A 23,235-nucleotide genomic window follows, 5' to 3' on the forward strand; every position below is an offset into this window, starting at 1 on the left:
CCCGAACACACATTAAACTTTCTAATACCCTGTGGGGACATGCCTCGTTTGAAATGTCTGAAGAAAATAGATGCTTTCTCCCATCATACTCCTTCTCCTTAAACAATTTGTCCCAATGTGTTTATTTAGGTAGCCATGGCTTGATCCCTTTTCACCTTTCTCAGTGGTATCTTCTTTCTGAACATAAGATCATAACAAGTGCCACACTGGGTCAGGCCAATGGTCCATCCAGGCCACTATCCTGTTTCCAACAGTGTTAAGTAGTAGATACTTTAGGGGGAGAAAAAAAAAAAAAAGGTATGTCTAGAGTGTCCATCCCCTGTCATGCCTTCCCTTGAATCAGCCATCATTGGTTTGGGGATGCTAGTGAATAACTCTACATGTACCTAGCCTTCATTAATTTTTCTAATCCCATTTTGAACCTGCTGTCCTGTGGGGCCAGGCCAATTCTCAGGTTCTCAAAATTACACTGCTAGATGGGAGGGTATGACACAATTGCACATATATACACACAAAAATCAAATAGGTACATACACACACACTAGGCACGTACGCATCCAAGATTACCAGTCTAAGCACATGCACACCTATCACCAATTCAAGCACATATACACTATACACACCAAAAATTAGACAAAAATCAGTTGTCAATACCTGCACACCCAAGACAGTTGGCTGTGTGTTAACCAAAGGGGAAATTGGGGTAACTTGGTGCTTGGGGTTACTTAAGGTCAAGTGACGCTGGGGTTACTTGAGGCCACTGGGGCTTGGGGTTACTGTGCCTCAGGGTTACTCGGGGTCACATGGTGCCGGGGTGGAAGCAAAGAAAAAGCCCAGTGGCAAGGAGGAGACAGCCAGGAAACAGAGAGGCAGAAAGCTGGGAGATTGGGGCTAGAAACTGAGAAGCAAAAAGCTGGGAGATTAGGGCTAGAAACTGAGAAGCAAAAAGCTGGGAGATTAGGGCTAGAAACTGAGAGGAAGAAAGCTGGGAGATAGCCTGGAAATCAAGGAGGATGGTCAGGAGGTCAGTAAGACAAAAACCCAACTTGGGGTTTCAAAATCACAGGTTTAAACAGATAACACACTACACAGCCCCACAAAGTTATTGATTCCTACACACACACACACGTGCACACGCGCGCACTCACACACACACTCACACAATGGTAGCAGGAGGGAAAAAGGCTTGGTGGAAGGATTGAAGTCAAGGTGTGTAGGGACAGAGTCCAGGTCCTTTGCTTGGGGAAGGAAGGTTTCATAGATTCATAGATTCATAGATGCTAGGGTCGGAAGGGACCTCAATAGATCATCGAGTCCGACCCCCTGCATAAGCAGGAAAGAGTGCTGGGCCTACATTACCCCAGCTAGATACACATCCAACCTTCTCTTGAATACCCCCAGGGTAGGGGAGAGCACCACCTCCCTTGGGAGCCCGTTCCAGAGCTTGGCCACTCGAACTGTGAAGAAGTTCCTCCTAATATCTAATCTAAATCTGCTCTCCTCCAGCTTGTGGCCATTATTTCTTGTAACCCCCGGGGGCGCCTTGGTGAATAAATACTCACCAATTCCCTTCTGTGCCCCCCTGACGAACTTATAGGCAGCCACCAGGTCGCCTCTCAACCTTCTCTTGCGGTGATAGCTACCTATCCTGGGCCGTGAGTTGATCCTCCATGGCCAGTCGGGATCTTCTTCAGCAAGTTGTTGCCCAGAGGGGGTCGCCAGCAGGGCCTCTGGGTGGATAGGAGGCATGGCGTAGTGCTGGTCCAGCTGGAGAGGGCATCCCACTGAGTCTGTCTTCACTACCCCTTTTCATAGGGGCAGACCTTCTATGACCCTAGTGGCAGGGGCATGCCCAGGCAAGGGTCAGCCCTGGTGTACCGAGCATATGCACTCCAGGCAAGGATGTCTAGGTGTCTGTGTTGTGATAGTGGGTTGGCTGATTTCTGTAGGGTCTTTGTCTTTCAAATGCTTGGTCTGTGGTTCCTGGGTGAGTCAATGGAAGACAATGGTTAGGTCATTGAGCTTGTGGTCCAGTCTTTGAGTTGATTATTCAGTAGAGACCTGTTATCATTGTATCTCAAGCACCCTCATTAGTCCCCATTCATTCAGAAACCAATTTACATGAGACTGGTTAGACATGAGTCATAGGTTACACCCGGGCAAAGGACACAAGATGGAGGCTTAACATACAAAATGGAAACTTGACATAACTTGACATTACTTATGCTAACTTACACATGTAGGCCTAAATCATATAGTATCAATAGAAAAAAAAGTAAAGCCAGTAAAACAGCATAAACATCATAATTATACAATATAAAGCAGTGAATCAAAGAAGGAGAGAAAAAAGAAGACTTGCTACGAAAATGTTAAAGCTTATCCTATGTCTTAACTTACTCATACTTTTCTATAGGGAACACAGAGGGAGAGAAAAAGTCAGAAATAGTTGGGGAAGGGAGGGAATGCATTTCAAAATTTAAAAAAGAAAGAACAACTGGGGGTTTTGCTACAAACCCAGTTATACTATCTGCCTCTACAACCTCCTGTGGAACTGGTTTCTGTAAGTTAACTGCTTGCACAAATTGTTTTCACTGCTCTTCTATTCATAGGATCAATCTCTATGCTGAATACAGGAAGCTCTTATCTAGCTGTTCAGTGGCCATTTCTTCTGCTCCTACTTGCAGCTTTTCTCAGGGTGTGAACAGATGCAACAATTATGCCATTATGAAATTGTACTGGTATAATCTGTTCCCATATATGCCTTACACTGTCCACTCCTATACCAGTATAAGTGGAGCTAAACTGGTCTAACTTCATTAAAGTTTAAAGTTACAGAGCTTTTACTCACTTACAATGATATAAGAGCGGATAGAGATAAGAACAAGAACTAAATTAAACTGGAACAGCAGATACTAATAGGCTGAAGTTTTGCAAATAGGTTAAAGAAGTGATGCCCAAGCTGTTTGTCCTATGAGCCAGATAGATGACGCCCAATCTGTTCATGGCATGGATCAGGCTAGTGGGCAGATCCCGTGTATGGAGCACAGGCAATGGGGGCCTGATCCCTCCATGCAAGGGAGGGAAAGGGTGGGGGGCAACCCAGCCCTGACCTGAATGTGGGGGGCCAGAGGGGGCATGGCTTTGGGTGGCAAGGTGGGGACCCAGCCCTGACCCAGCTATGTGGAGGGCGGTGTGGCCTAGTCCTGACCTGGCCACATAGGGAAGGGAGAGAGCCTGGCCCAGCCCCAACCAGGCCATGCAGGGCTTGGGAAGTTGGCAGTGGGAGAGGGACTGTAGTATTAATTGCCTCAACTGCCAAATTTTCAGGCCCATGGGCCAGATGCCATGGCTCTATGGGCCAAATTAGGCCTGCTGGCTAGGGGTTGAGCACCCCTAGTCTAAAGTAAGTGTTTCCACCGCTTCAGTGGCTGGTAACCAGCTCCAATTCGACTCCCATACAGTGGCCTACACTGCTGCACTCATCTCAGCAGGAAATGGAGTTGGGAGTCTCTGAATAAAGCAGGATGAGGCAGAAGAGTTGAAACACTGACACACTACCTTGGTGAAGGTGGTTTCCTAGCCTGTGGGGTTCAGACAGCCTGGGGAACCAGATGGTCCACTATTCTGGAGCTCCTGGAGTCCCTAACTCTGGGACAGTGCATGGCAGGATTGTCCTTTAGCCACAGATCATGGAAGCCTAGCTCAGGACTTCCAGGCTCCTGGCTCTGTCATAGGGAGCCTGGAAGTCCTGAGAACCCTGCCTTGAGTCAAGACGTCCAGCGCAGCTAGTGGTTGGGACAGTAATCCTCAGAGGACAACTTCCAATGCCAGAGGACAAGTCACAGCTGTTAAGAGGTCTTTTCACACTTAGCATGACATATGCTCAGAGCCTATTTTGCCTCCACCTTGCTTTGCTTTAATGCTTGTGTAAATACACTGAAATCAGTTCCTCAGGCCAAGATCTAGTGATGTTGACCGCCTTCTCCTTTTAATTTACTTGTCTGTAATGATACCTTGAAGAGCTTCACATGAGACTACAAGCTTTGCAAGAAACCACATTTCTCTTACATAATAATTATCAAATTTTGGCAAGCTGTCCATTCCAAATCGCGATGAAAAACCAAAAACTCACCATGTTTTTTTCAGAGCTCATATCCCACAGCTGTTTCACTTCAGAAATATCAAATCATAGTGTTTCAGAAATGAAAATGCTCCTCAGGATCCCGAACTGCTCAATAGGCCAGGTATGTCTCAGTGGCACTTTTTGGTGGTGAGCAAAAGTCAAACTGAAAAGACTCATGTCAGCTTCAGCCAGCAAAAAATCAGGTTTCTAGAGCACAGGGCTCTAGGGCAGCTCTACCACACAGGGTGCCCCAGAGCTGAGGAGCCCATGGGTTCCATACTCCCAAGCTGGCAGTCTCTTGGTGAAGGTGGTTTCCTAGCCTGTGGGGTTCAGGCAGCTTGGGAAACCAGATGGCCCAGCATTCTGGAGCTGCTGGGGTCCCCAACTCTAGGACAGTCTGCATGGCAGGACTGCCTTGTATCCACAGATCATGGAAGCCTAGTTCAGGACTTCCAGGCTCCTGGCTCTGTCGTAGGGAGCCTGGAAGTCCTGAGAACCCTGCCTTGAGTCAAGACTTCCAGAGCAGCTAGGCTCAGCTCCACCTCAGGAGATTGAAAGGTCTGAAAGTCCATGCTCAAGCTGGGAAGTTCATGGCTTCTGGGCTTCCTGCTGCACAGCCGTGTATGTTGGGGGTCACTCCAGAAACTAAAACACCTGGGCTCCCCAGAAGCCGACCTGGCTATTGTCAGAAGTACAGTGAACTCCACTTATACGCACATCAGGTAAGAGTATATTTCATCTAACTTCATAACATGATGCTGGATCCAATTTCTTGCTTATTGCTTAATCTGAAAACTAACACGAGTGATCTGCACAGCAATTGAGTGCATAAAACCACTTCTCTGCATATCTTTTTTTAGTTCACGGTTTATTTTTTAATTTAATTGTACTCTCTTCCACTGCATAATAATTAGCACCATAAAAGGTGAAGTGGCAGCAACTGTCAGAGAGCTGTTATTGGAAATCTCCAGATTGATGGGATTAGTCAGCTTCAGGGAGGCGATAAAAGCCCCTGAAAATGAGAAGGAGGCAGCCAGTTCCAGGACTGTTGTTAGAGCCCTTGGGGAGCTAGTATGTTTTAAGACAGCTAATACCACGGAACAGGTGTAGGTAACTCTGTCCGATGTGCATTGCTTATCTTAATCTCAGGTAAATGCATGCTTTGGCAATGTCATAGCCTTATTCCAGACCCATGGCTATGCACTTAAATGGTGTATGCTATATGTCAAAGTGAGATGTTTTCACAAAATATCTTGGTTTCGACAGATCAGCAGTTCCAATAAAAACCTGTTTTGTTAGAAAATTTCCAACCAGTTCTATCTGAGGCCACACTGAAACCTCTACAATTGCCCAAGTGGAATTTCATTGTCAGAACAGCACAAGCAGAGATTGATGAGCCTAGCACAGCTAACTAATGAACTGCAGCTACAGAGATTAGATGTGTGGTTAGCTCTGCAACTGTAGCTCTTGGATAGTATCTGAACATATCACAGAAGTTGCTTAAACTCATACACTGCTCCCAAGTGTTTTTCATAAATGCTGTGTCATGAGACACGGCTACTAGCAACTCAGGCTGAATTAATTACAGCTGTCCTAAGTGAAAACAAGGATGTTGGAGCCTTGTGGGATCTGTGTGACAGAGCAAGTTTCCAAAGGGCTCAGACTCAAGTCAGTGAACAGCTTCCTGGTGCACCACCTTGCTTGCAGGCTCCTACGTCAATAACTTGGCTTGTATATTTTACAGAAAGTGTCCAGCTGTTATGGTTATGAAGAAACCACAAAAGAGTGATCTGAGCGCCACTGAGGCCGAAATGAATCTGCAGAGAGCCTAGAACGAGGGGCTCACTGCTAGAGCTTATCATTTCCATATCAAGATCATTAACCACTGCATATTCTACCAGTCAAAGAAAAGGGAGAGTCATAGACCTGCATAAATTATGTCAGGAGATGCCATCACTTACCGCTAGTTTTTCACCTATTCAAGAACCCAAGATGACCTCTTCAGTATACTTTACCAAGCCAAAGATCAAGGAACCCAGTGGAGCCCAGTATTTTCAATCTACCTGATCTGTTTTCAATGGTGTTTTATTTTAGCAATTCATGGGGGTGAGGCTTATATTGTGCGGAGACTTTTGAAGGGGCCATTGACTTTCACTCCTCAGTATCCTTGGAGGGATACTGAAGTGAAGTGGGACAATACTTCCCCCTCTGCTACAGCTGCAGAGCCACACTAGGGAAAGACAGCAAGTTCCTGTAAAAGACTAGTTACTCTTGATCCTAAATGCATTCCCACAAGATGTCTGAGTCATTCTGACTTACGTTTTCTGCTGTCTCTTCCTAACACAGCCTTGACTCAAAAAGCCATAAACCACCCCTATGAACTTAGCCTAATAGAATCTCTCCGTGTGAAAGAATAACTGCCTGATTAGACAGAAAGGAACATATCTCATCTGTTAGTAACAGCACTTGTTATTGATTAATATTAAAGCTGGCCTCTTGAACACAAGTTCATATGTCCCAGCCAAAACAATATATGTCAGGAATCTATTGCACAGAGCGTAGACAGTACTAGACAGAGTGATAGACCAGACTAGACAGCCTCATCCTGTTCGCACTTCTGGTGCAACACGGAGGAAAAACAACTCAAAGTAATCTCTTGCTCTCAAAAATTTACTCATTATCCATAAGAGCCTCAAAAGCAAGATGGTAGCAACAATATGAGATGTGGTTAAAGTACCCTTCCAAGCTTCATCATTTAACATGGTACCTGTATTATGCACTGGTCTGTACAAGGGTAAATGCTGCCAGGTCCCCAATATTTACCATTCTTTAGCTGACCTGGGCTGAGTTTTCTGAGAGACCCTATGACATAGCAACATGGGGGTCCAAGGGATTTGTTTCATTTATGGGGCTTGTCAAGCAGTTTCCCTGTCTCCCCCTGCAGAGGTAGAATTCACATCTGTTTTCCTGGAGGAGAGAAGGAGGCTCTCAAACCTAACCTCGGCCTGCGCCCCTGGTGCTCTGTTCCTAGCCCCGTGCCAGGCACACTGGGGCTTCGGGCAGCCCTGACTGTTGTATATCATTTAATTTTCTTTCATACAACTTCTCTGTGGCTCTGTAGAAGTCTGAGGTAATCAGAAAGTTTAGATTAATGGCTTAAGGTGTGGAAGAATAGTAATAAATCTTACGACAAGAATTCTTGTGGGTGATATCTTTTAATGGATCAACTGCCTTGTTAGGATAGACATAGGCAAGCTTTTGGGGATCACAATACCCCTCCTCAGGCCTTTATCCTCCAAGCCCTTGATCATCAGGCCTGTGGAAGGGTACTGTGGCACATGAAATCTTGCCTGTGTCTATCCCAAATTCACCCACAAGAATTCTTCTCTCTTGCGTATCTCCTAGACCATCACTGCAACAACTTCACCTGACCACTATCAATAAATCTTGGGTCAAGGATGGGCCAAGAACCGAGCTGGCACCTATGGACAAACTGGGAAAGCTTTGTTTGAACTATTTGGATTTGGATATAGTAGCTAATATTTTCTCTTTAAGCTTATGCAGGAGAGTTGTTACTCAGCACTGGGTCAAATTCCTCAACTGGAAAAATGCCAGCATGATACCTAGGCTTCACTTATGTTCCACAGAAGTTAACTGCTGTGTCTCTATTATGCAAGTCAATTTAGCTGTACACTCTTGACATCAATGGAGCCCCATTAACTAACCCTAGCTGACTATCTGGCCTTTTGCAATTTTTCACCACTTCTTTTCCTTTTTCACATCCTTGTGACAAAATATTTAACAGCATTCACAGGAATCCAGCAGGGTCATGCCATTAGTGCTTCTGCTGTTGGCCTCAGACTTGCAACCTCTAGGCTGTCAACTGTGCACCCTAGCACCCACACAACTCCGGCTGCCTTCACATCACTGAAACCTAAGAGATCACATATGGGAAACAGAGAAAGGGAAAACTGGTAGGGCAAAGAGGAGAGGAGACAGAGAACACTAGGGGGCGACTAGCTTTTGCACATTTGACATCGGGGTCCTTATCGTGGAATAGGAAGGGAAGATGGAGGGAAGAAAAGACAGTCTGAGATTAAAGTCCAATGGACAAGCAAGTAGCACAGGGAACAAAAGGAAAAGTTTCTGACTCAGCTGATTTATCTCTGGTGTTCAGATTTTATGAGAGAAGAGATGCTAGGGACAGAGGAACTAGCAAAGCTCTGAAATGGACTTCCCTGTTTTGCAGCCTGGAATGCTTGACCCTCCAAAATGTAAGGTACAGAGGAGAAAGATAGTGAAGACGGTTTGAGGTCTCAGCAGGACGTGTGACAACTTGGGGGCAGGACTTCTCCTGTTCCATGCAAGAGAGCAATGGAAAGTGGGTCAGTTCTGGCTCTCTGAATCTTCATCTCTAAGGATACGGAAGTGCTGCAACTGTCCTCTGCCTCATAGCCAACACCTCTCTTTGCATTCCCACCTGGGCACTACCTTTATTAGAAGAGTGGTTGGTGTTAGCGTTGACTGTGACTGACTAACAGCCACTGGGAAAACCAGTTAGTGGTCTCCAGGCCCTCCTCCCATTCTTCACCTTTCATCCTGCTCATATCAGAGGAGGGGTGACCCCAGCAGAATCTGTGAAACCCCTGGTATAAATGAACACAGCACCACTGAAGTCAATGTGAGGCTGCTGTTTCATACCAGCTGAGCATTTGGCCCGTCACAAAGTCTGGGAAGTGTTAAAGAAACAGGAGCCATGAAGAGCTGGATAATGGGGCTCCCTTTTGCCCCTCCAGTAGTTGTGGGAAGAGGATGCCTGCTGGAGTTTCTCCTTCCCAAGAACTGTAGTGAAGGAGATAAGGAGCACTGGTGAGTTCAGACTCTTACCTTGTACCAGGAAGAGAAAGAATAGCTTAACAGTTAGACCTTTGCTCCACCAGGGATGTAACCACAGGCAAGTCCCTGGTACCTCACTTGTACAATGGGAATAACAGTACTGTTGCAGCAGGGACCAGACAAGTACCCAACAAAATACCTAGGCAGGTAGCAAAAAAATGGTGGTTGCTGGTGTTCCTGTATAGGGAAGTAAGAAGAGAAAAGGACCAGCCATGAACTTCTATTCCACATTCCTGTTAGCAGTATGGAGATAAAAATGAATGACATGGGGCTTTCACATCTTCCTGAGCTCAGAGAAAGCCTGACAGAATCAGAACATGGTAACACTGGTGTCCTAATTCCAAACCCATGATCCCCAAGTCTCACAGAATGAAACTGAAGGGCAGAAGCAAAGATTTCTTAGGGTGAGATAATTTATTCGACCAACTATGTAGTTGGGATAAAGATAGACAAGCTTGTGCATACGTGCAAGACGTTCTTTCTCAGGTCTCTGTTGATCGCAGGAAGCCAGGAACAGCATAGCTAAAAACAACAGAGGGGAGGGATGAAAGAAATTCTCAGATGTAGTTAACACAATTAGCAGAAGGATGATGAGGTCAAAAAGGGAGTGGCTGCTACTTGCTAGAAGCAGAAGATTATATGGACTAATGGTCTGAGGTCAAGAGAATGCATAGTGCATTACTATCCTAAAAAGGACTAAGTCAGACATGCATTTGACTTAAAAATGAATTCACTGAAAATACTTTATAAGTATATAAATTAACTAGTTGTAAAAACCAAAACAACAGATTCACTTCATTACATAGTAGAATAAAACATTGTATATGTCAAAAGAAACAGCATATGTGATTATAAATATGTTCTTTGCTGTGTAGAGATGTCCTCTTATATGTCCTCTGCTGTTTTAGAATACACTTTGTGGTTTGCTGAATCAGGACCAAAGCATCCCTACTATCACTGTCATCCTCTTCCTCATGTATTTACAAAACACCTTATGCTCCAAAATTTCTAAAGCATTTTACAAATTTAAGACAATACGTTTAATTAATTATACAGGGACCTCTTCACATACTGCTTAAATTTACCACTTCTCTAAAGCTAGACTGTTCTCAAATCCATTAGTTGAAGGCCTAACAAGATCCAGTGCCTGGAAGGCGAAGACAGAAAATTAAAAGTGCACACAAGATGCAAGTTTCTAATACTGCATGTAATTTATGACTGAAACAATTTATCATAGGATATAGTGCATTTGCTATTACTTGAAGTCTTTAAGCTGAACTTGGATTTGTTTCTAAGTGTACAGACGAAGAGCAGCTCCCTGTTGCAACTTGTAGCGCTTTGCAGGAAGTGCTCTGAGTTGCAATGATCCCCTGGACCCAACAGAAGTTCTCTGTAAGGTCCAGGAGGTGGGGGTTCCAGCTGCTTGCTGCAAGCCTACAGCCTGGTCTCTGAAGCAATGCCATTCCCCCCTCGCAGCCTGAGTGCTGTTTTTAAAATGGGAGGGGGGCAAGGGAGCAGAGAGATCTCATTCTTGGCATTCCCCAGCTGGTGCCAGAGGGCAGGGTGGGTGGATTGGAGCCCCCTAACCTCAGGAGGGAGGGCTCCAATACACCTGCCCCACCCTCCAGCACCTGGTGAAAAAACTCCAACCAAACTCCTTCCATTCCCTTTCCCCCCTCCCATTCTGAAAACAGAGACAGGCTGGGAGTGCTGCAGACACAAGTAACAGAACATGCTCCATTTCGGAGCGTGTTCATCTGAACCCTCATACAATAAGGGTCCAGATTTTCATGGGATTTGGGCCTTTTTTAAGTGGTCTGTAGCCAGACACTTCTGCTTGGTTCTGCCTGTAGACCACTCTCTGGGCCCAGATCAGGTGAAAATTGTCACCTCTCTCTGTTCCCTAAAAGTCTTGCTTTAACGTAGCCACAAGCCCCAGGGTTTATTTCAGAAATCACTGGTTGAAATTCTCTTTTGTGCATCATGTAGAAAATCACACTGGCTGATCATAACAGGCTCTAGAAGAGTTAAAAAATGTACATATCTGAAACTGCTTTTGTGCTAACAGCACAGGGCTAAACCACCACAGTTAAAAATAAGCAGCAAAGAATGCCCTTTCCAAGTGAAACTTTAAAGGGGAATTTAAAGAGGTTGCATTTACTCAGATTATAATTTGGCCATTACACTCAGTTTAACAATTTGCTCTTGAAAAAAAATCACCATGGGAATTTTAGTAACCACAGATGCTCGGGACTTTAGTTTCCTGTTGTCTCCTAAATGCCAGTACTATAACCATTAGCAGGGTCATGGACTCAGTAATGACACAGAAGCTAAAGTGTCACTTGTACTAACAGCCCCACTTCCTATAATGCCAAGTTCTTTAGCTCTGTCCAGACCAAACCTGATTGCAGCTCTGATAAATGGTAGAATTTCTATCTTTTTATGATACAAAAACCTAATGTAGTTAGTGATAAACCTCCTCCCCCAGCCCTTTGACTTCAGTCAGTTATGGTTAAGGCCTTGATGGACAAAGCAATAAAAGACAAGCTTTTTTGTATCTCTATACCTGAAAGTATGCAAGTGCATCAGTGTTTAGACATCTAAAGAAATAAGGTGTGATTTCAGGAGACATTAAGCACCTGCTTCTTCTATTCATTTTAGAGGCTTAATAGTAGACACAGATACAGGTGACTGGAAGGTATTTACATTTCACTGGGGATAATCTCTTCCCAGAAATTGATGTAGAATAAGCCACAAAAACTGGAAATTTTTTTAACATGCCTTGTGCATGAAACTCATCAGCAAGACAATAAAACCAGCAAATATTCTGGCAGGAAATAATGCCACAGGACTCGTTATCTTCTCTTTCTAGGGTAGGTGATTCCCTTTCAGTGTCGACTATTGAGGTCCTTGCTCTTGCTTCTTTCTAACTCTTCCAGGGTGAAGGGAAGATCCAGAGTTTCTTATTATATGGTTGCAGATGAACACAATGACTTTGTATAATGGTTTCTTACTGGAAAATAACTCATGCATTAGGAGCTGGGATGTTGGCATTACTTTGAATAACAGAATATTTAGTTTCAGAGAAACAGAAGACATACATATACAAGGTACATAGATCATGAACAGTTGAAATTTTGCATCTCTCACTGGAATCCTAACAGCAGTCTACCCTTCTTTCCTTCCTGATACAGGCTGGAGTTATAGAACTCTTCACAGTATTTTGTAAGTTTTTTGCTCTCTCAAATCTCAAACAAGAAAGTTGTTTGTGAAGCAAGAGTATTTGTGGATGATACATTTTACTGGACCAACTGCATGGTTGGGTAAAGCAAGGCATTCCTCTTCAGGTCTGAGGGAAGAAGTAGCCACATAGAGAAGATTAAATACAATGTGTAGGCCTGAGAAATTCAAGGAAGCATTCCAAGAGGAAGCAGTGATGCAAACAATAAAATAAAAGAAACTTAATTGACAGGAGATCAAGACCTCCAGGGCTTCTACATCATCATTGTGGCTCAGAAAAACTTATTTAGAGTAATACTCAAATGCTTGCAAATAACTATCATGAGGCCTAAATTTCAAATAAGTCTGTAAGTCCCTCATACATCTATAATACAATACACTTTTGCCAAATGGCCAAATCATGTAGCTGACTGAAACATTGTCCTTTTTTCACTATAAAAATAAAGTTAGGAAAGAATTACATGACTGGATGAACATGGGTAATAATACCAGCAAATGTACCTATTATAGATTTGGGTTGAATGACCAGCCTCAAGGCACAGTGGAAACAAGCGTTTAGGTAAGTAGCACTTTTGGTAGCCAAATTTAAAGCAGGATTTCCTGCACAAGGGGAAGTTAATCACTGTGACGTCTGCAGTAGCTATTCTCAATGTACCAAAAACTTTGACATGCTATGCATTGTCCATGGGAATTAAGTCAGTTTTGCCACTTGAGACCATTTCCTTTAGAACACTTTATCTGATTTAGGAGCATTCCTGCATTTATGCAGGGGGCTGGACCAGATCACTCTGAAGTCTCTGGCAACCCTATGACTATGATTATAGTTCTCATGGGTCTGTTATATCACTCTGGCAGTATAGAGGGGCCTTGGAAAGACTTAAGTACAGTCACTCATTCTCACTTTCAAGTCTTTTTACACTGTTAGAATAGTGAAAATGGGTGTTTCTGTAACTGAGATTTAGGCCTGTAGATTTGAAGGCCAGAAGAGGCTTGTATGCAGATGGTCGTACTTACTCCTATGCAAACAGGGGTTTGTCCCCTTAGAAGACCCTCAGCTAGTCCAAGTAATTCCCCATACCACAAAGCCCCTTGCCCAAACAACCAAAAAAATTAGCAAATTAAAACCTTTCACTTTTCTCCAGCTGATAAGAGAGGGTCCTTTAGATCTGGCCTTTCCTAGAAGTGACCTCTTCTGGGTTCAATCCGTTTCCTGCTCCAGCTGCTTGCTCCTTCATCCCTTGGCCTTCTAAAGTGCCAGCTAATCACAACAGCTGAGTTTCTCCTCCAGGGCTGTCTGTCTCCCTTAAAGGTCCTGCACGCTTGTACAGGACTATTCTGAAAATCTAGTCTGATCTCTAGCATAACCTAAGCCAGAGGTTTTAACCCTGTGATTCTTGCCTCAAAGCTCCAAAGCTTGTGGTAAGATTTGTGCATCTCTTATAAGTGATGCAAAAGAGGCTCTACCACAGGGGTGAGCAATTATTTTGAGTGGAGGGTCGCTCACAGAGTTTTGACAAGCCATCGATAGGCAACCAGGGGCAGATAAATATTAATTTTCTATGTTTTTTTGGGGCCCTGCGAGCCGGATAGAATGGCATGGCAGGCTGCATCTGGCCTGTGGGCCGCATTTTGCCCACCCTGCTCTACCACATGCCATAGGCAGCTATTCCGTTGGTTCATTACCCTCACTGTTAAAAGCTGGCACTTTTGTCATCTGAATTTTTCTACCTCATATTGTTGTATCTCTGAGTGCTAGATTAGAGAGCTGCTTTATATCAGGTGTCTTCTCCTCATGTAGGTTCTTGAAAATCACACTCTTGTAGGCTCTTAACCTTCCTTCAATATGCTAAATCAGTGATTCTCAACCAGGTCCCATAGCACTCCAGCGTGCCACAAAATCCTTTTGGGGTTCCACAGTGTGATTGGAAAGAACTGCAGCACATATTCCCTACATGAGGGTTCTCTGATAACCCCATAACAGGCAGGAGTCCATGGTCCCACTCCTACTGCAGTCCTTCCCAAGCTGAAACCTGCCTGCCATCTCCTAGAAACAGGCACGCGGGGCATTTGGAAGTGTCCTGTGTGCTCCTGTTTCCGGGGGGGAGGGGGTATGGGAAGCTGGACTGGGATGGTTGTGCCTGGCAAAGCCATGCACCCCTGTGCAATGACTAGTGTTGGATGGACTTGGCAGATGTGCCACCCCCAAATATTCCTGCTTCAGCAGGAGGAGCGGAGATCATTAGTTCTTTGGAACAGTTACTCAGGCTGTCCCTCATGGCTAGTCCCTAGGGCCAGCTGGCTCTTGGGTGCAGGATGCTCAGGAAAGCTGGAGATCCTTGCAGAGGAAGCCAGAGTCCACTGATGGTCTGGGGAGGCTGCTTCCCTGGGAGCATGGCAGGTGGGAATATGGTTTAACCCTGAATGGTGCTATCCTTGGCATGGGGGAATAGCCCTCAATGGCACAGTAGCAAAGGGTCCCAGCAGCAGAATCATCCTGAAAGGAAGCCTCCCCTTTCATCAGTCAAAGGCCAGGAAGGGAATGAGAGCTCCTAAGGGGTGGGGGTACTTATGGCAGAAGGCAACTCCAGAAAGCCTCCTGCCCCTTCTGTTCCTCCTACTTGTTCCATATTGTCTAATTTCAAAAATGCAGCTGAAAACTAGGGCTGGGATTGCCTGGAGACAAAGAGGGAGAGCCTGTAAAGTGGAGAGGGTAAGGGAATCCACACTTTGTCACCAATGATTTAGGGAAGACCATCCCTACTTGCCTCTGGCCCTCTGAAGATAGAGGCCCTGATCTTCAGAGGGCCAGAGCTCAGCAGTTCTGGAATAGCAGATTCCATTCAAGTGTCTCAGTTAAACCCTGCAAAAACTGAAGTGTCCAAAACAACAATTCTCAACTGGAGTGCCCCTGAGCTTCATGTATCAAGGCAAATGTGGGGGAGGGAGGAGAAAGGGCATATTTTCCTTGCACAGGTTCATGAAGGGGCTCCCTTTGCCCATAACCACAGAGGGTGATGCTAAATTCAGAAAAGTTATGGAGGGGTGTGCTGAGTCCTCAAAGGTTGAGAACCACTGACTATGCTCAACAGATTAAGTATCTTCTAAATCTCTTGTAAGGGGTACTTCCAGGCATCTCACTGTGAGGTATTTATAATAAATTCATGTGAAGACAGTCTGACAAGCGCTTTGCAATCTATTTTGCAAAGTTTCATCATGTCAATGTTATATATGATCTTTATTTAGCAAGAATCTCTTCACTGATAAAATGGTGGGCTCATGTCAGTGATCCTGAAATAACACTTGCATCACTCATTGCAAAATCAGATTCCGGGAGTTTAAACAATTTGGCTCCTTGAGTTATTTTAAGAAATACCAGTAAATGGGGAAGAAAATAAACTAAAAATGGAGCTACTCATATTATTTCTTTTTAAACTGAGAAAAACACCATCACTTCTTTGGCTCTGAATTACAACAAAAGTGTGAATCTCTACAGAGGAGAACCCTAATTTACGGAGAGGTCAGGATTCACAAGTAGAAAAATTAACCCCCAATTAAACAAAGCAGAATCTCAGTCTCTATCTCTATCCTGCTAGCACCTGCAGACACATGGGCCACTAGGAAGGAAGCCAAGGTTTATGATGAAATTGAAACTGTAATCACAATCAGATGGTAACACATACCTTTTGTAAAAGTTACTGGTGCTGTTTCCTGAAGTAGGAGGTTCCAAATTCCACACAGCACAGTCAACCTGTTTACATTCAAGGAACCCCTCCCACACACACCCACACGCTTTCAAAATCCCATTTCCAGTCTGACTGGCCCAGCCTTCCCCGCTACCCCTTTTATGTTTCCTAGCATTCTCCATCCATTACTTCTACTTTCTTTGATGTATACTGTCTTTTACTTCCTCTTTGTGCACTCTCACACCCCCAACATTTTTTCCCATAATATTACCTCCTCCTCCACTCACCCCTCTTGCACACAACCAGTCCTCTGACGGCTATGCCCCCCACTTCCTTCCTATTTTCTCCTTCAAGATCTTCCGTTCATGCAACCCTCACTTTATCATGACACACAGTCTCCCAGTACACCCTTTACACTCTTCTCCACCTCTCTCCTAAACCCATGAACACATTTTCTCTCTCCCTTTGTTATTTTGATTATTATCCTGTATGGAAAGAGACTCTGTACTATCAATTAACAGAAGCCCAGCAGCCAGTTCAAAAACTCTCTGTAATTTCATATTTTGTTGTCTTATCCCAACAAGCCTAGTCAGGTTCTTCCAGTTTACAGTTAAAAGGTTGACCTTAACAGGACAGAACATTATTACAACATCTCTTAAAATCAAAACAATAGACAAATTCGTATCTCAAGAAAAACAATAGGTCCATGACATCTATCTTGGCTGATGGAGGAGAATCAGTTCAGGGACTTAGATAAGGGTAGTGAGGTTCAGATTCTTGGTACAGTCATTTAGTACTGGTATAAACAAGGACCAGACTGGGGGAGGAGGCTCTTTTATGCCCTGTTTGTACAGCGCCAAGCACAGCAGGGCCCTGTTCCATAACTGGGGCTCTGCTGTGATGCCACCATGTCAACCCTGCTCCCCAAGGGCCTGAGATCACAGAGGCGGCGGGGGCAGGCTGTGTCCCACCTACACTTCCCTCTCCCTCTCTGGTATGCTGTTCCACGCCCAGGCGGCACATCATGCTTCATGCCATGAGATGCTACTTCACAGTAATAACAAGCTACTGTGCAGTCAGTGTGTTGTGTAGATGCAGCCATTAAGAAAGAAATAGAAAACAAAATGAGAAGACCATCATGTTGTCATACATAGGCATGGTGCACCCACATCTTGACTGCTGTGTGCAGTTCTGGTCTCCACATCTCGAGAATGATGTAACAGAATTAAGAAAGGTATAGAGAAGTGGAACCAAAATGACCAGGGGTCAAATGACCATGGAGCCCTTGCCATATCAGGAAAGACTAAAAAAATCTAGGACTTCATTTGGAATGGAAAGGGTTGAAAGTAGGTATGATAGAGGTCTATAAAATCATAAAGGGCATGGACCAACTGAACAGAGAACTGTTGTTCATGAAGTCTCAGAATACTAGAACTGGGGGGTGCCCAGTGAAATTACTGTATTTACTTGAATCTAAGATGACCCTGAATGTAAGTTTACCCTCCCCCCACCATTAATTAGATTCTAAATATGTACAATTTATAAATTTGTTATAATTTTCTAGGTATAGAACCTAATTATTGGAGGGTTGTCTTGAATTTGTCCCCCTCCCACTGTGATAGCAGTGAAAATAGTGACTGGGGAAAGGTCAGGTGGCTTTCTTGTCCTCTGCCTCCCACAGACTTCCTATTGCCACAGACTCTGTCTCCCCACTCTCCCCTTACTGTCTGATCCTGCTCAGGCTCTGCTCCCTCCCTGAGGACAATATGTGAGCTGTGTGTGACAGTAAGGCAGGAAAGGGGCAGGGAGGTGCAGAAGCTGCAGAAGGAAAGCAGACAGGAGCAGAAGGTTGCCATGGGTCTGACTCTGGCTCCTACTCAGACCTGCATCAGCTGCTTGCCCCTGTCCTCCACTTTGCACAGAAAAGCCTTGTTGATTTGAAATAGGAGGGCTTAAAGTGCACTGATTTTGAAATAAACATACTCAGAGTGCTTTACATATATGCAAATAACTGTGAGCACCTACAGACCTAGTTCATCCAGAACTAATGCATTTTAACTTGCTGCAAACTTCCACAAGTTTCAGCACAGATACTCCATAAACACACTTTTGAGCATCACTTTTGTACCTGGTTAAACATAGTACAAACTCAAAGTGCCTGATAATAGTCCAAAGCCAAATGGCTCATAATTTATTGTATAGTTCATTTGGTGGGCCCCAGCAGAGTCAACACTGTTTCATGCCATGGTGACCCCAGAGCTCAGCATTGCTCAGTATGTGTGTGTATTCCAGATACCCTCCATAAAGGATCCAAGTGCAAATTAGTCCCCCACTCATGGGATCCTCCAAAAATTTATATGCAGATACCTGGTCTGGTTCCACCCACAGAAGATGGGGCCACACTAATCACACAACGGGCCAACGGGGGGGGGGCAACAGAGCCTCTCATCTATATAGAAGTTTGTTGATATTTGTCAGATGTTTAAGACTCATAAGGAACCAGGAACCACTGAAAATGGTCAAGAAAGGCACTGGTTAACTGTGGGAGTGAAGAGGAAGTAAAAATGTATTTGATGTAGTGGTTCACCATGACTTAAAAAGAGTCAGCAGTGAAGGGGACTGAGCACAACAGGGCATTATATTTTATTCAGATAGACTGAAGTAACTTGCTTTTCTGGAGGGGCCTTTTTTTTTTTTAAGGACCAAAACAAAACAAAAGAAGGTTCTAATCAGCATTTTGGCTGTTTTAACTAAAATGGAGCATTTTTGGTACTAAAGGGTGGGTGTCAGGGCTTGCTCTTCTTGATACCAGCTTAGTATTGCAGTATCTCCAGGTCTGATGCCTATTCCCTATGGGGGGAACACCTGCTCTTTTTTCCATAAGTGCTGAGAAAAAGGCTCCCATCAGTATGTTTGTCCAATATGGACCATGTGTTTTTATGGCCATATTTAGCATGTGTTGCATTCAGTCAACTTCATAGGTGGTTTCTGTGACTAAGCACATGCTACTTCTAGCAGCAGTTTAATGATAGACAATGTATTTCATAGGGTGGGGGGAGGATGGGCATTCTGATATGTGAACATAATAAGAGGGGCTTTTTTTTCATGCTGACTGGGGGGGAAGCTCTTTGTATATTCAAGTAAATATGGTAGGAAAAGACAGATTTAAACTTATAAGAGAAAGTACTTTTTAATGTAATGAATAGTTAACTTGTGGAATTCATTGTCACAGGAGGTGGTAGAGGCAGATAGCATAGCTAGGTTCAAAAAAGGGGCTAGACAAATTCATAAATGATACATCTCTTAATAGCTATTGAACAGAATGGTAGGAAATGCTTCCTTTGGCATTTCTAAATAAAAAATGGCAGATGTTAGGGAACATAATGACTAGGGGATAGATCACTCTAGTTCTACTTGGTTTAACTGTCACCCTCTAGCATCCACTTCTGTCACTGTCAGAAACACACCTTTTTGCTATGCCAAGTGAAATAGGGCCTAGACCCACCAGAACTATATGCCTCCCTTAATCAGAAAGGACATTAGAGACATAGTGACTGATTCCTTGGGACAACTAATGCAAAAATAGGGATGGGGGAGGGGGGTCGGAGGCTAATAATGAGTGCTCCAAGGGAGGACACTGAGCAGAGCACACCAGCCAGCACCCATTGTCCCTCAAATAAGTCCAAGGAGCCAGCGAATTTGATATTAAACCTTGTCTTCCCAACCACATCCTAAATTTTTATGAGGAACTTCTAGAAAGGGACCACAAAGGGTTCCCTCCCATGACCTCTACTCCTCTCCCACCAGCTGGATGATAAAAAATTGGTAGCAGAAGGTCTGGAAGTGGCAGATGCTGGAGTCTTGGCACCCCGGTAGGAGAAAGGTGACCAGGGAGATGACCTTCCCCAGGTTAAGGAGTTGAGGCATGAGAGCCAAACTGGGAAGGAAGGAGAAAACAGATCTAGGGCTACCTTGGTCCCTTGTAGGAACAAGGGCGTTCAATGGGGATGTGGACACCCCCTACTGAGATCCTCCTTTCCAGTGGTTCTTGAGTGGTGGCCTCCCTGGCAAGGAAGAAAACCCCATTGCCATACAGCATGGAGGCCTCACTGCCTGCCCCAGAGCCTGCACGTAGTTTCAAAGGTAGGCACATTGCTGGGCAGCCGGAAGTGCACCCTGTGCCACTTGCTGATGTTAACAAAAGGGCTCCACCTGCCTGAGGTTTCTTTGCAACTACTTGGGCATAGCTCCAGCTGCCTTACTGCACAGCCAGGATTTCAGAGCTGGAGAAAGGCTGAGTGGGCAATATACTCATTCACAGTGCATACCTGGTCCCTGCAGGTGGTGGGACATTGCTTTTAGTAGCAGGCCTTTTCCCCTTACCATGCCCTGTGGAGGAGCTGGCTGAGGAACCCTTGCCATTTCCCCTGTCATGGTTAGACATAGTGGGGAGGCTGCCTGGGGAGCTCCCTGGCCCTTCTTGGTCTCCCCTGTCTCACTGGCTGTCCCTCTTGGAAGCTGCTGGGGTGCCAGCCCCCTCAGGGGGCTCTTGCCCTGCCATGGTGGGTGAGGTGGGAAGGAGGGTGGGGTGCAGGAGGTGGGGCCTGGGATTTCCCTCTGTCTGGCAGAGAGAAAGCAGGTGGCTTGCTCAGGGGGTTTCTAGGGTGACTCCTTGGGCTGCACTTTGTGCGGAGAGGCCACCTGAGGGGCTGGTGGGGCTGGGTGATAAGCACAGAGAGACAGGGCATACACAGGAGGGAGGTGGAAAACATACTGCTGGTACAGTCAGCTGGTCACAACATAGGGAGTGGAATGCAAGACTCACCACAGCAGAGTGGAGACAGGACCACTGCTGGACCAGCTGGTGTCCCTGTTGAAGGGGCCTTGCTAGCGGTGTGAAGGTTCCCTTGGGCTGCAGGTAGCTGAGGCAGCAGCAAAGCAAAAGGAGGCCTGGCCTTCCCCCAAGAGGGGAGGGTGGCATGGGTACAAACCCCAGTAGGGAGCAGGAGCCTGTGATATGTCAGCTCTCCTGCTTCCCAACCCAGCAGCCAACAAGAGGAAATGGTGGCACCAGGATTATTTGTTACATGCAGGGGAGCGTGAGTTGAGGGACACACAGAAAGTACAAGCTGATCTCTGCATTAAATCTGTAACAACTGAGTACTTGAGACAACCAAAGTTAAAATGGGTAGGGTTCATAGGTTCATAACGATGTTAGTGGGTGGGGACTCCACTTGCACAGGACCTCTGGGATGTAGGCTTGGGCAGTGTCCAGCAGGATAGCCTTGACCTTCTAGAGCAGGGGTGGGCAAAATGTGGCCCGCCAAGCCATTCTATCCAGGCCATGGGGCCCCTAAAAATGTAGAAAATTAATACTTATCTGGTCCTGGTTGCCTGTCTTGCGGCTCTCGATGGCTTGCCAAAACTCAGTCAGTGGCCCTCCGCCCGAAATAATTGCCCGCCCCTGTTCTAGAGTAAGTGGCAGGGTGAACACAGTGTGGGCAGCTCCATGTGCTGTGCCACCACAGAGGGATCTGCCCATCCCTGCCTGGCACAGTCCAAGAGGTCCCCAGTACAGATGATGTTAGCAGCTGCTCATCTTTTCAGCAAGGGCTCAGCTAGGGGGTCTGTCCCTAGGTGACTGTGCTTGGGGACATGAAGGTAGGGACCAGCCTCTAGCCCCCGAAGAGGTATTGGTAGAACTCTGGCAGCTTACCAAGGCCTCAAAGGCTAGATGGAGCATTGGTCTGACCCGGTGTGGCACTTCTTATGTTCTAATATGTTCCACACACATTTGCTACATTTTCCTTGCAATAAAATGACAATATTTGTCTCTGTAATATCATAAAGAATTCTACTTACCTACTTGACTTCTGTAAAATGCTTTGAAATCCATTGCTGAAAGAGACTGATAAGACTGCAAAGCTATGCTGAGCTTACCAAACTCTTTCCACCATGACTCTTGGTTCTTACTTATTTATAATTTTGACAAATGTTAACAACTTGCACTGAAATGCTCTGTTCGTCTGCTCACAGTGGCATCTTTGGAGGTTGTAAGCAATAAATAAATAAATACTACTTCTGATAATAATGGGAATAATAATTTTAGGTGCTTCCCAGAAGATTAAGAAAAATATTTTTGATTGTCCAAAAATTTGTCCAACTATTTTTAAATCATTCTTGTACATCTATGCTTTGGAAATTGGCCTTGACATTTTGGCTGTGGAACAGGTCTGGAGCCACAGATGTCTTACACATCCCTCATAAAATTCTGCCAAAGCTTGTTTATGTTATAATCCTTAGCAAAAAAAATCACTTTCCATGTTAAAAGTTGTTCTCTCAATGTTCTTTTTTCTTGGTTTTGTTTTTAATGTACTTATTTTGAGCTTCCTTGGAATTGGTATAAAGAACATATGCCTCATGACTAGTCTTCTCTCTGGTGTTTCAGGAGTCAGATGCCATGAAGGATTATGAAACAATAATAATTCTGTCACGGGTTAAACTTTCTTGTAAGTAAATCCTTATTTCTTTTCTTTTGTTGCTCAACTTCACTACAGTAATGCAAACCACTGAACATTGACGGGTTTTGCTGCTGCTGTCGCATGTCACTTCACAGGAACTTTGATTTGCATGTTTTAAAATGAAGATTGCCCTGGTTCTTTTTTTGTGGTCACAGATGGAGGTTTAAAAGGTAGTGAACTTTGTGTATGGAACAAGAACTGAAGGGTCTGATCTGGAGGTTGTGAGTACTGTGTGTTGATAAAATGACACCTAAACTGGAACCTCAGGTAAAAACAGTTGGCACTCTCCTAATGCCACAGAGATCAAAGGGTGTCCTCATACCACAGAGGGATCCACACTCATCCCAGTGTGGATCCCTCTGTGGTATGTATTGCAGTTTTACTTGAAGATTTAACAGTCTCAGGTTGCTTACCATGAGCCCTATTTGGATGCCTGTGTCAGGCATTAGGGCTTTGTGGCTTTTGCAGTTACCTTAGGAGATTTCATCTTTTTGTCTTTCCTTTAGGGCAGTGGTTTTTAAACTTTTTAGACTCACAGAACACTTTCATATCACTTCTTCTGCCATGGAAGCCCTACCTCGTCCTGGGAGCTGACACAGAGCAGGCAGCCCAGCCGCAACAAGACAGCACACCGCCTCCCAGCCTGCTCCCCTATCACCTCCAGTCTCTGTGCAGAACCACTGGTGACCCAGAGCAGAACCCCAAGGTTCCATGGACCAGTTTGAAAACCACCGCTCTTGGGGGATGGAGTGGCTTACAAGCCACTATCATA

The 23,235-nt window shown here is 44.9% G+C and overlaps 1 protein-coding gene across 1 annotated transcript in view; it reads right to left on the minus strand.

Moving 5' to 3' along the window:
• Window positions 1-1,678: 1,678 nt before the first annotated feature.
• Window positions 1,679-23,235, minus strand: part of LOC149863982 (uncharacterized) — a 119,476-nt gene continuing 97,919 nt past the window's right edge. Inside the window, exon 4 of the mRNA XM_090049356.1 lies at window positions 1,679-1,983. The gene's annotated coding sequence lies outside the window, so the exon portion shown is untranslated. The remainder of the gene's footprint in view (window positions 1,984-23,235) is intronic.

The sequence above is a fragment of the Crocodylus siamensis genome, chromosome 5 (genome assembly GCF_052110815.1).
Source record: "Crocodylus siamensis isolate JL-2025a chromosome 5, ASM5211081v1, whole genome shotgun sequence".
NCBI lineage: Eukaryota > Metazoa > Chordata > Crocodylia > Crocodylidae > Crocodylus > Crocodylus siamensis.